The sequence below is a fragment of the Protopterus annectens genome, chromosome 1.part0, assembly GCF_019279795.1.
Source record: "Protopterus annectens isolate FY-2018-M chromosome 1.part0, PAN1.0, whole genome shotgun sequence".
NCBI lineage: Eukaryota > Metazoa > Chordata > Ceratodontiformes > Protopteridae > Protopterus > Protopterus annectens.
In genome coordinates, this window is record NC_056725.1 from 984,582,402 (window position 1) to 984,597,438 (window position 15,037).

The window sequence follows — 15,037 nt, forward strand, 5'->3', positions numbered from 1 at the left end:
TGGCTGCTGTGAGGGGTTGCATGTGCCATAGATACCACACTATCCTGGTCAATGCCTACTGTATGCTGTCCCTCAGCTAAGGCCATTGGTGATGAGGGATGTATTGAGAGTATGAATGTGCGCATAGATAGTGTGGAAAGCTGTGTACTGTCGACTGGCGGAACAACAACAGACCCCTGTCAAACCTGCCTGTGCCACAACACGTGTTTCATCATCTACAATATTTGTGGCAGTGTCTTCAGGTTCCCTGCTGCACTCAACCAACACAACCTCAGCACCTGTGAGAGGGAGACAAGAAACACACTTTACAATCTGTACATGATGTTAGCACACATGAACACATGGACACATGAACACATGCACACATGAACACATGCACACATGAACACAAATACACTACCTACTACAGTAGACACACACACACACACACACACACCAACAGCAATCCAGAACATACCCATTAGTGGTTGATGGTGGTGTACAGTATCACAAGCCAAAGAGTCCTATCACACGTGTCAGCATGCAAGATGTGTGTTGCTCAACAGCATGCAGTACGAGTGTAGAGAGTTCTTGTTAATAACAGTATACATGTGTTTGATACATGTGTGTTGTTCAATGATTGGCCTCACCTTGGAACACAATGTGTATATGGACACAACATTGCTGTGCAAGTATTACATGCTTTTCAATGTCCTGTGCACTATCACTCACATGTATACATACCATGGCTGGATGCACACAACTGTCAGGTGTATAGCAATTAATGCTATGTGTTGTACTGTAGTTACTGTAACTGGGTGTAGTGTAGTACCTTGAGCCATTATCAGGCAGCATCATGTGGTCACTCAAGGACACTAATGTGTGCCACACTGGCAACTATCTTGCTGTACCTGAACTGCAGCACTGTGGCTACATTAACCATTTCACAGGCAGTTGTTACATGAATATGTAAGGTGTTCAATAGGGAGCATTGCCTAACATGAATGTCTTGTTTGTTGAAGAGTTTTGCAATGCCCCATGATAGGCCTCTACCCCTCAGGTATAGTATGTGTGCTGTGTGGATGACATTTGGGATACTGGAGTCTAACCTTACAGCAGGTGTCTACATACACCATGTGTATCATATTGACACGTACTGCGTATGACAAGGTGGTGTATGTTGTGTGCATGTGTATTGACTCTGCCTATACAATGTCCACTACAGTGTACCACAATTGTTTGGGATGCTCTGTGTATAGCATGTGTTTGAGGCAGCCACTCATGCTACTGGGATGTGCATAGTCCCACAGGAAACTTGCAGAGCATGCATTATGTGTAGGTGTTGTCCATGTGTAAATGGCCTAAAACCCACCTATGACATGCACATGTTATTTGCCATATGAAACGTAGAACACTCACCAGCATGGGTCTGCTGTCTTGCTGTCACACCAGAGGGACCTACAAGGATATGAGACAGTTTGTCAGTGTCAACAACTGTGGAATTGCTGCTGTGACTTTGAAATTTTACAGTAGTACAATGGTTGACAGTCACAGGCATACAGATTATGTTCAAAATTATCAGTATTGCACAACACCAGGCTCCACATCTTCCAAATACACAGTACACATCTGACATATGCATGTTCTAACAATCGAGCTAACAGTAGTCTACAGATATGGCATGTTACCTGCACGCTCGCAGTCAACTTGCTGGGTGACTCCGGCCTCCATGATGATGCATGTTTGTTGTAGTGGTTGGCCAGGAGCCACCAAGCTGAGGAGCAGCTTTTCCACTCTGGTGAGGGGCGGGTGTGATGCTGCATCACCACCTGTGGCAAGCTGTTGTCTGCGGACATCAGAAGCATGCCGCCAGACATGTCTGATTAAATCACTGAAGTGATGGTGTACTTGCTCATAAGTCCGGTTATGCATGCCTACATCATTAACCTGATGGACAACATGCTGCCACAGTGCAGTGCACTCATGCTGGTCCTGGCTGGTTCTGGAGAACAGCAGGGTGTGATGTACTAGTGTGGATATTATTAATTCCTCCTCTTCAGGGGAATAGGCAGGGTTGCGATGATGAGACATGTCCCTGGAAGAAAATAAGACAATTATTGTGAGCAAGTCTTGTAGCACACTTAACATTCTAAAGTACAGATATCAATGAAATGCCATATATAGCAACCTATTGGCTGTCAGTAGATACACACTTTTAATGCCACACATCAGTGCTATGGCCACAACTGCCTGACAGTGCCTGGCATGTTCTATATATTAAACCATGTTCTGCACAGCAACAAAGTGAAACCAGTATGTAAGACTATACAACAGCACATGGCACACTGTATGTGACACAATGCACCACCTAGCCACAGGAGGTATATATGAAGCTAATGCATACAGAAATTTGTCATCCATTAAAATTATTGTAAAGTACAGTTACAGTACTACCAGTACACCACACTACTTGTTGATAGCAAACCCCTAAGTAACATATGTGTACATTCATCAATATAGGTGGCATACTGCTGTACTACACTATACATGTTGCTAGATATGCACTTATATCCTGTAACACACATATGACCAAGGCCATGTTACAGGCATACCCACACACACATCAGACATACCTACAAGACACAAAGGTATGGCAACCCAGATGAGCTTTACCTGTGTACCATACAGTACTGTGTGTCAGCACTTACAAAACCTTCTGCCTGAGGTATGTAATGTGTGGGGACTACAGGTAACAAACAAAACAGTATTTCAAAGCAATGTGGATATACACCATACTGTGCTGTTTAGGCCTACAGCTTCAGGTAGTACAACAGTTCATATGGGATTTGTATTCACTAGTGTCAATAATCAATGAGCATACATGTACCGCTTTAGCCTACAATGGCACACTTCAGTCAACACCATGGGACTATGTCACACCGTATGCCATACTGCTTTTGCTGCCTAGCAATAGCATACATATCTTTTGCGGGGATAAGAGCTAGAACACTACATACCATGATATAAACATTTACTCACTAGGCTATCACACATATACACAATGTTGACACATTCACCTACACATTCACCATCACACTCAGTCAACCTCACATAGCAATTAATGCAACATGTGCATGCGTGTGTGTATCAGGTCATAGGTAGCTCATAGGCTATTAGGCATAGGGCCTATAGAAGCCTAGTCATACGGTACCCTGCCCTTCAACACCCATGTAATTTAAGTTCATGTGCCCCTGTCATGCAGAGCCACAGAGGTGATTCTCGGGTTGTATTTCCTATGTCACATCCATTCATCATGATTATTCATGATGACTGCTAATGACAACCTTTCTTTGCTATTGATAGGTAGTTAGTTCCAGGGTATGGTATGTGTCTGAGATGAAAATGTATCACTCCAGCATGTTCTGCTTTTTGACATTACAAGGTTTAGATCAGTACAGTGTGTAGCTTGTAGGGATTTTGATCTGTTGACATGGAGCATATCCAACACCTGTGGGTATGGCATAGCTTTGTATGTTAGGCAGAGGTTGGCTCTGGGTGTGCGGTATGCGACACAGTGTAGCTGTGGTTTTGTAAGACAGTCTGCATAGGGCATCTGTTTGAGTCTGGTAATACTCTTTGTGGTGTTTGTGCCTGGTGTCTACAGTTGCTGTAGATGTCTTCTGAGGTACATACCAAAATGTCCATTGTACTCTATGATGGGTTTTATGACTGATGAGTAGAGTGGAACACTGACCTCTCATTCCATGTATGACACACCTTTTGTGATGACATGTGGACCGTACACAGTTTACATGACTAGTGTGGCACTGTGATTATCAAAAGGGACACTACTGTCAACCTGTGTCCCATGGTCTCTTATCACAGTTTTGGTGTTGAGTAGACTACCACCTATGTGGTAGTTAATGGGTACAGGGTTATTAACAAAAGGGATGGCAATACATTTACAACATTGAACTTGAGCGTACATATGAACATCCATTGGAGTGCATATAGATTTACATGTAGGCACATATACAGTCCACTTTTCATGGTAGGAATATCAATTATGCAAGGGTTGAAAGAGATATAGTTATGTAACAATTTTGCACAGTCTTGTGCAGAATACATTGAGGGTATTCTCAGGCCATGTATCTTTAGCAGAACTCCCTGTCTGGAAGACTATAAACTTAGCAAATCATACCCACAGCGTTTAAACACCACATGTCATATACCAGCACTGTATGCTGTCTTGTTTGCCACATACTACAACCTACATGAAAATATGCACATAACAACCTTCACCAACATATTTATGTCCACCCTTCACAAACAGTTGCAGTATGTACCTTGCTCTATGCACATGTTAAGATGCTAATATATCTGACACACAACTATCTCTACATATGTGTGTGCCATACACACACAAGGTACACACTGTTGTACATCTGTAGACCTCACAGATGACCTGTTGGGCCTTGCTACAACATGAACAGTTGTCACATGTGTGCATGGCAGTAATAATACAGGGAGTATTTATAGCTGCTAATGCTACATTACTATACTAGCCTGGTACAGCAGTTGCCAATGCTAAGTTACATATTATATGACTATCATGCATGTGTTACTCTGTCACATCCATGTTTATATAGCTGTTTGCACTACTCCCCCAGACAGCCATTATACACAGTACTGTACAGAACATAGATGACATGATTGGATGTTTGACATTAAATGCTGACCTACATATGTCACAGTTATGTCCCACTGCACACAGCTACACACTAATTTGTCCATGGCAGTAGTCATGCATGGCATCAGTGCATATATACCTACTGTTGCCACATATGCATGTTTCAAAGTATTTGCAGTACTCTTCATAAACATCTACTACTTGCCGGTAATCACATTTCTGTCACATACCTGTTTGTCACTTTCAGGTCTGTCTTTTTTTTTGACAATTTTTTTTTTGGTGTTGCCTAAGTAGAGATAGCTTCTACTTAATTCCCTTTCTTATTAATTAAGTTTTTTTTTTTACTTAATATATTTGGTGGCTGATTCACTAGAGTATTCTTACTCAATTACACTTTTGCGTTATTAAGTAATAATTCCTATTTAGTCACACACAAGTTCTGTGAAGCTGTATCAGGTGCAATGTAATGATTGCATGTGGGGATAGCAAGTACAGTCTGCTTTTATAGGTCTCAGCACATGTGCATGTGATAACCTCTGCACCAATTGGTGCACAGCATTTGGTAAATGCATACCACCTGCTGTGTGGTAATTGCAGTACTCACTGTCATAGCAACCCAATGCTATAAAATGCTAAGTTTTGTAGGCGTAGCCCTTTCATATTTCCAGAGTGGGGCCCATGCTTGTTTGCTGTGTACACTGTTGTTTAAGTCAGAAGGTTGGTATACTTCTTATATCTGAAGCTAGAGGTGTAGTCAGTGATGTACATGTTGTACTCAGACCTGACTGTTGCCACTTCCAGTACAGAGCTATCAGTGTAGTGTTTAACTCACCCCTACAAATGCTTACACAAGATATATGTGAGTATGTAGTTTAATTTCTACTTATGTAATTGACTGCCATACAAAAGTAGTTATTGAGAAGTATTCTTTTGACACATTAACTGTTTGTGGACTGTTATACTGTGCATATTGATGTACTCACTTCTGCAGGGTTTGTGTACTTTTTATTGTTAACATTAGCACAGGAGTCTCAGGTAAACTGGACAATTCTACTGAGTATGCCTACCTACATCCTTGGTTGACCCTAAACACACGTATATGTAAAATATGGGGGGGGTGCAGACATACAGAGAGCATTACGTCTTATTGTGTGAGTGTTATCTTACTGTATTTAATGGATTGGTGTGTACCTGTTGGTTTATCAAGGCAGGTGGTCTGTCTGCATAGGTCCCAACTGTGAACCTATCCAGATGGTAGTCAGATGTTAGCCTGTTATTCTTTGTCTGTGCAACCCACAGGTGCTTTCAGCACTGGTACAATGGCATTGTTACAGTCAGTTGCTACCAGTACATGGCTAGATCCTTTGGTATTTCTGTGTTGTACTCCTATATAAGGGTATGCTTGTGGAAGTCCTCACACAGCTGTTTGCACAGTGTATAACAGCAGATGAGCTGATATGCCTGTGTGTTTGTGCCTCTGCCAGGCCTATGAAACACTCAGATACATATCTGCTTGGAGTCAGGGATAGGTAGTTAAAAGTGAGGTACACCTTCCAACTACTAGAGACAGTAAGTGTAGACTTGAGTGAAGCAGTGCATATGGATTAGTACTCCTTTTATGAAGTACAAGCGGTGTCTACTGTTATTATTGTGATTATTCATTGTGTAATACAACACCTCTCTGACTAACGTCAGTACTTTTCAGTGGGATTCAGAGGGACACAGCTAAAATATGTTTCACAATCAGGAAGTATGGCCTCTGCCCTAATCAGATATGCCAGTGTTTGTCCTGCTATGATACTGTGTGGGGGTTGTAAAGTGCCTCAATTACATTATTTGCTGCTAGAATGTCTGCTTCTCTTATCACAGTCATGTAATGCAATTCCACAACAATTGCTGGTAAAGATCCACAGAACAAGCTTTGTGTTATGGCCTTCCTATTTTTCCTTTATATTCACTCATTGTTTTGCATGATATATTTATTTCAGCACCAAGCTATTGTATATTTGCTGTGGCTTAGTGGTATTTCATGCAGTCAAGTGTGTCCAAGGTCTGGGGTTTGAGACTAACAGAGGTGTTTTATTTTGCTGCTGAACAGAACAAGGGCCCTGACATACAGAGTGGTTAAGGCACTTTTAAGCAGTTGTAAGTGTGTTTGTGTGTGTTTGCGCGATGCTATGCTTAGCGCACACATGCGCACACTTGCTCAAACCCGCTAACTACTGCTTAAAAGTGCTTACTCCTGCTAACCCCCACGCTAATTTCTTTTGAAAGAAAAAAAAATTGGGAGATAGGAAAGTGGTGAAAAAGAGGGCACAAAGAGGGAAAGACAGTGGGGAAAGCAGCTCGGGATGTGCAGGATGGGTGTAGGGAAGGTCCACAGCTGCCCATTTCTTTATCAGCAACAGCTGTGCATATGTTACAAATTTGGAGTGTAATTGGGAACCTTCCACCCTTGAGAGAGGGGTGAGGACAACAAAGTATGTTGTATTGCCAATTCTAATTATCGGTTTACATGTCCAGCAGACGTGTGCAAAATGGGCAGCTATGTATGGGGCATAATTTTTTTTTTGTGGGTAGAGATTGCCCTTTTTTTTTCAGGTGAGAGTGGAATGTGAGGTACAGGAAGTAGGTATATTTGGGGGGGAGGTAGGTTGAGGAGGTAAACAGGCAAGACAAACAAGATGCATACAGGGGCAGAGTATGACACATGGGATGGGTGAACACAAATGACGGGGACGGATGTTTGGAAATCACAAGCCCATGAGCCCACAGATGGTAACAGTGGGACTGAGATCCCGACCCATGGGCAGTCACCACTGAACCTTCACAGACCTGAGGGTGGCTGTGCTGGGGGCTGCGTAGGAGGGGCAGGCTCACCCGTGAGTTGTGCCACTCTCACCTCGAGCTGGCGTAGGGGATCAGTGACTAAATGCTGGATCTCCCTATGCACCACAACCTGGACCCTTCGGAGGGTGACAGGTGGCCCTTCTCCACCCATGCTTGCAGGGGGGGATAAGTCCCATCTCCTGCATTGCTTCCACCCAAAGGTGGCACAGGACCAACGGTGGAGGTTAGCCCGGGCTGGGCACCAGACCTGCTGGTGCCAGCTGCAATCGCCAGCTGAGGAGGGACAGGTGGGTCTGCTGGGACCGGCCTTCCCATATGTTCTGTGATTAGGTGTGTTTAATTACAACATAGACAACCGCATTCCAAATTAGTTGTAACAGCATGCAGTAATATTCCCATTAACCCAACACACCAGGGTTCCAACAGTTGAACAGCAAGCATAACACATGCATATATTGAACGACAGTGGACATTACAACAGCATGCAGGGATGATTGGTGGCAACAGGCCACCAAGACTGTGGTGTCTGAACAGGGCACATACATCAAAGAAAATGCAGATTTTTATAGAACAATAGGACATATGTCCCAACAAATGTTTTGAGATTAGACATACCCATTGAGGTGTGGAATTGCATTGTTTATGCACATGGAATAGAGTGTAAAAAGAAACCTCCATTAACATCTTATTAGTACTTTTACTATACACTACATTCCTATTGACTGCAGGTGTATATCCCCTACATGTATTAGTACACTAGGCAACATGCATTAGATTGTGTAATAAGTTTGGCTAGTTTATTATATACCTGACCTATATCTGACATACTAACTGTCCAAGATGCAGATGTTACTGCTACATAGTTATATTTTATTTTTATATTTATGTATCTATATATATGGATGTGTTCACGTGACATTTTCAGTTATATTTCCACAGAACCCTACATTTCATGTAGCACACTCACATTTCTGGGGAACACCTTGACAAGCTACTCGTGTGCCAGATTTACCTATGCATGACAGCCATTTACCAACTGTTGAGGACTGCTATATGCTTCACAGCTACTGGCACTTCCTTCATCCACTTTATATGGGACTGCTCAACTGTGGCTTGACAGCACTTAATACAACAGTACTATTTATTTAATGCAAGGGTACAACAACATTTCAAAGTAAGTGACACAGACGCACTCAAAGTAGTATACCTTTATTAATTACATGAAACACTCTTTTCTACAGGCTCTCTCCTTTATTTTATATTACAGTGCATATGGTAGACCTATTCAGGACATATTATACCTTTATTGATAGGTTACAACACTCTTTTTCAGGCTCGCTCCCTTATTTTATATGACAGTGCATGCAGAGATAGTATTCCAGACTTATTTTACCTTTATTAATGGGTTACTACACTCTATTTCTGGCTCTCTGACTTATATTATATAACAATACATGCAGAATAATTACTAAACTGCCTGGTGGCACAGCCTTAGCAGCCTATCTGCATAGGCTTGCTGATTCACAGCATGGACACCTGCAGCTGTGAAGTAAATGAAGGGATATTGAGACATACCTATCCATTATTTAGACTATATTAGCATGTCTTACAAACTGCATTCCATGGCTACCTACTCAGTAGTGAGGCATCTTGCATATGACGGGCCTCCTGGATCCATTGGTTCAGTAGGTCCTGCTTCCATCTCTTCAGGTCTGCATGGTGGTGATGGACCTGCTCACTAGTCCGAGGGACGCCTGTGGCACTGGTGAGTTCATGAGCCAACTGGTTCCAAGCCTCTGCCTTATACTCCATCCCTTGGAATTGGCCCTGCAGGAGTCGAGACTCATGACGATGGACTAGGAGCCAAACCATGTATTTTGACTCCTCGATGCCCCAGCATTGCGCTCAAAAGCAAGTACCCTCTCCAGCACCAGACATTCTAACTGCAAATTGGAGCTACAATCAGTTATGGTGAGTATTCCTGCCTATGGAGCTTAAATATGCCGCATTTCCTGCACTTTTTAGTGATTGGCCATTTTTGAAAATTCTCGGCTGACTGCAGACCTGCTTAGCAATGGTTAATCTACCATTTATAAGTATATGTATGTTAACAGTGGATGTTTATCCTAAGGTATCATGGCTTAGTGGTTCAGTACTTTGATTATGGTGCACAGTGTCCTGGGTTCAAAACTTGTCATTGCATTTTATTTTACTACTGTCCAGACAGGCTAGGGGGTGTGGCTGTGTTTAGGCAACTTTGCTCCACGTTGCTCCATGTTGCCCGACGTTGCTCCACGTTGCCCTAAGGTGCGCTGGTTAGCGCAGTGCACAGCTCGTTGCAAACTTATTGCACTGGGTAAATGGCTGCTTTTCTCTGGGCAACTAGATTGTGCTGGGTAAAGTGCTACGTAGCTGTGGGCAGCTAGATTGCACTGGGTAAAGCGCTGCTTAGCTATGGGCAACTAGAGTGCACTGGGTAAAGCGCTGCTTAGCTAAGGGCATTTATATGTCAAGGTCCTTCTTACATTTCTATATATACATTTTGTTCACTGATACATAGGCCATTTTAATGCTTTTTAATAATATTTTAGTCATATATATGTCAGGAATTATTTCATATTCTAATTTAAAATATAAAATAGAGAGGGGAGTGGTGGGACTCGAACCGTGAATGCCTCCTCTTTGTGCGAAGGCTCTACCAATACGATATTAGTATTTGAATTGATTTGCATAAACATTTGTTATTATGCTCTTCAATGTTGACATTGCTAACTCTAGCTAAGCTATGGGTACACCCGCGCAAACACGCACAAATACAGGCAGCTATATCGGGAATTAGAAAAAAATATATATTTTACATTTTATAACTATACTGGGGGTTTACAATGTGAGGGAGTGTAGTGCTGGGTATGTTGACATTTGAGCGGACTCGCTCATGTGTGTTGACATTTCACAATTCAAACACCTTCCAGGGCGTGGACCTTAGGACTGCTCGGCAGTCAGACACGCCCCCTGCCTTCCTGCACGGTCCATGTTAGACTTGGGGTGGAGTCGGCATGCCCTCATGAATATGCATGGCATGTTGACGTCAAACCGTTCAACTGCAGTTTCCGAGTAAGACTTATTTAGTCTTACACGGAGGTTTCGTGAATCCGGAGGATTGTCTGTCTACTTTCACATTGTTTGGCGTTAACTTCAATCCTGATAATGTGTGCCAGAAATTACATTTCTAATGTTATAAGGAGATGTAAGAAGGATCATTGTGTCAATGTAATGCACTTCTTACTCTGTTCATTAATATTCATACCCATTAACTGGATTAATTTTCCTGTCAGATTTTATCTGAGTCATTTTTTTCTAATGTCTTTTGTATGTTTACTCAGCTCGGCAATGTGCAGACACAGTTCAATTCCAAGAAAAACTCTGAAAAAATGTATTTGGACCTCATTCTGTAGTGCAAACAAGCACTAGTGTGAGGCTGCTGGACAGTACTAAGTGAATAAATTCCACCTGTCAGATACCTTTCCCTGAAACATGACCATAACACATATCTGCTCTGTATTCTCACAGTGTCAGCCATGGCTGTATGTGTATACTACTTTTTTGTGAAGTCAGCACAGAGCACCATACGCTATTGCTAAATTCCCATTCAAATTTCAGCTTTTTTTTTTTTTTTGCTCAAATGTTTTTATTGAATATTTTGAAAGTAAAATATGATTTGTCATATAGTAAAATAAACATACAGTTTTAGGTTATCAACATAAATGACTATATAAAAAAGAACATAACACACCAACATAACCATCTATTTACATAGGTGCCTAAATTAATAAATACAATTTATGTCTTTAGAAAACAGATTCCATTTGTACATTATATCAGCCATTTCTCTCCAGTATTTCAACAACTTTTTGCCAAGGGTTGTAATAAGAGGTGATCATTTCTGTTCTCTTCTTAATAGTTGTTAGTTCCATTTGAGATACAGAAAATACCATGTTTCTGAAATCTTTAAACATTGGAGATGATTCACTCTTCCAGTTTGTTGTAATTATCTTGTGAGCAATGGCTAGGAGAGTTCATAAAAGTAGAAAGTTTGTTCTAGGAGCACATTGTGGTATAGGGTCATTAAACAAAATTAAAGATTTAGACAACTGCAACTTATTATTAAAAACTGTTTAAAAATAATTTATTTTATTCCAAAAAGTTTTTAGTAAGTGACAATCAAAAATGTACGTTGCCAATCTGCCTTCAGCTTTATTTTGCACCTCCAACATTCTATATTTTGTGTAAATATTAACTCACTTTTATGAGATGTTATAAAAGATCTACAAAAGATTTCTATGAGAATATCTGCCATTGAACTGACAGGGAAGTTTGTTTAGAAGATATAAGTATTAATCTTTCATCATTATGATTAGCAAAATGATTATTAACTGCTTTCCCAAAAAAAATTACAATAAATTTTTGTACTTTGGTTTATTTTATAAATAGCAACAAAAAAGCGAACTCTGGTAAGGCTGGAGGTTCCAGAATAAAATCTTGGTTTAATAAAATCACACCAAACAACACAAGCGCTTTCACTAAATAGCTTCTTCAGGTGTATAATACAAAATAAAAACAAATATCCTTATATAGTGTATGATGAATCACATGATAAATACTCGCCAATCACAAAACATTAACAATAATTAAATAGCTAAGTGGTTTAATAAGCATATTATAACATGCACAATAACATATATATATATATATATATATATATATATATATATATATATATATGTACACACACACACACAAGAAATACTCATATACTTGTCATAGGCAGTTATTTAGTACAATAAAGATAAAAATAAGAAGTCTCACCTATAGAGAGGTCTAGATTTCAATTTAGGTCTTTAAGGGGACATGTTCATTTAATCCATGCCCTGCATCTCCCTTAAGCTAAACAATCTACTTAGCTTCTAACTTCTCAGTACAGTTGTGTATATTTCCACCCTTCGCCTGTACAAAGATTCTGCCTATGGCAAGAAATCTAAAAGTATGTGCAGAACTGGTATTAATAATATGCTTAATGCACTAGTTCTGCTTCTGTTATTTATGTGATAGATGTGGAATCGAATCCTCTCCTTAAATGCCCTGTCCGTCTTGCCAACATAGAACTTTCTGCACTCTTGACAGTGTGCTAAGTATATTATGTGTTCACTCTCACAAGTGGCACTTACTTTAAATGTATAGGTCTTGAGTTGGTCAGGATGAAAGAATTCTGAGCTAACATCAATGTATGAACAAAATGAACACCTGCCACATGGTTTTGTCCTTCTCTCACCTTGTGTAACTTGAATTGTTTTAGGATAGCATAATCTTCCGAGCTAACATCAATGTATGAACAAAATGAACACCTGCCACATGGTTTTGTCCTTCTCTCACCTTGTGTAACTTGAATTGTTTTAGGATAGCATAATCTTCTTTTAAGAGACTTTTTATTCCAAAAAAGGAATCTTGGTCCAGCTTCTATCAGTTTAGTAATGTCTTTGTCTGTAAGCAATATACCCCAATGTTGGCGTATAATTTCAATATATTCCGATACATTACTAGTATAACTGAGCGATACCTTCTATTTATCAAATCTGTTTTTCGGTACTACTCTTTGACTATGGCCATCTAAAAACTACAGTTTAGCTACTGTGTCTCTCAGATCCACAATATTTGAGGCATTTTTAATAATCACATTCTCACTATAGCGTCTATCCTTTAGATATATCATGTCGATCCCTACTTGCATACAAAAGTCTTCTTCTCTAACATTTAATCTAGAGGTTCTGAAAAACTGATTCTGCCCGACATTCCTAAAAACATGGGGAGTGTGCATGCTTTCCTTCTTTAATAAATGTTTCACATGGCAGCTTTTTCTGTATAGAGTGGTAAAGATATTCCCCCGGATTCATGAAGCTCGGCGTAAGGCTTGCGCCGGCCACATGGCGTAGATGTGGAGTAGTTGCCCCATATGCATATTAATGAAGGCGTGCAGCCGCCACAGCCACGTGCATAGGAAACGTGTGCGAGTGCAAGGGGCGTATCAAAGTTGTGCAGGAAGGCGTGTCAATGTTGGCTTTCGAGGAGCAACCTAAACTGCTGAATATTATATTCCGCCAGCAATAGTAATCGTACCTATCAGTGTCCGTGGAGACTGAAACATATGCAAAGCAGAGTCCCTGCAAACAGAAAATGAAGACTCAAACACAAATGCATGGTAGGGAATAACGGGTCCCTACCCATGAACAAATGACAGGAAAACCGTGTGCCTGTAGTCCAACGTAGTGTTGATAGCTATACCATGTGGAAGCGAAACGTATCAGATGTTAGCGCGCTGCCAGTAGGTACGTCCAGTCCAACGGAGAGGGTCACCAGCCGACCCATAATTTGAGGGATGGAACATAGCTGTGCAAATGTGTCCATAACAAAATACATGAGGAGAAATGTAGATATAGGTAGTGACCGTATGTCTGAATCATATCCCACAAGCCATGTAATAGTCACATACAAAAGGTATGTCCGTATTCCACATACCAAATGTGATAGGAAATAGCATACGCATGTAAACGAAACAGAAGGAGCATATAAACGAGCCATAACAACACGGACACATGTAGGCCGAAAGGAACAGTATGATCCATACCGTCGACCAAGATTACCACCTGTCCCACTTTGCGAGCGATAGTCCCTCTGTGGGCAGATGTGTCCCGACACAAACATGTAAAACTGGCAAATGTCCAGAGAATATAGGACATAATTCCTCCGTAGATGTCATGCAATAGTTGCATTAAACATATTTCACTGGACGTATAATACATAAATGTCATAACAAACAGAATAAGATACCGAAATGCTACAAGAATAAGCTTAGATATAGGCAAGAATTGTAAGTTCTATCTGCCGAACTGACTGTGGGTATGTGTTGGCCTGTAAAATATGCTGTGTTCACCGCAACTGTCACAGTAGGGTTGCCACCCTTACAAACGGCCAAAGTGGGACATGTTTGATACAGACATCAGACTGTACAGGCCGACACATACCCACGGCCAGTACAAAGGACAGAACATAACTGTTTTGCCTACAGAAAAGCATATTCCTGTAGCATTTTAGTTGCTTATTCTGTTTCTCATAACAGTCAGGTATTTCAGATACAGAATTAACTGTTTAATGCAACTATCACATAAAATATAAGAAATATGTTTGTCCTAAAATCTCAGGACATTTGCCATGTTGACAATTACATGTCAGGACACAACTGCCAAAAGAGGGACTGTCCTTCGCAAAGTGGGGCAGATGGTGACCCTATGTCACACTGTGGCCAATTGAAAAGGTGGAAACACAACCATTGACTGTGGGGAGGCAATGTCCACAACAGTTGGACATGTGTAAGGAATAGCTTGGACATAGGAAAAGGTGCCATCCTACCAATGAGTAAAACAGGCTGGCAAAATCCGGAAGGCAGCTGTATAATCCGAACGTGTA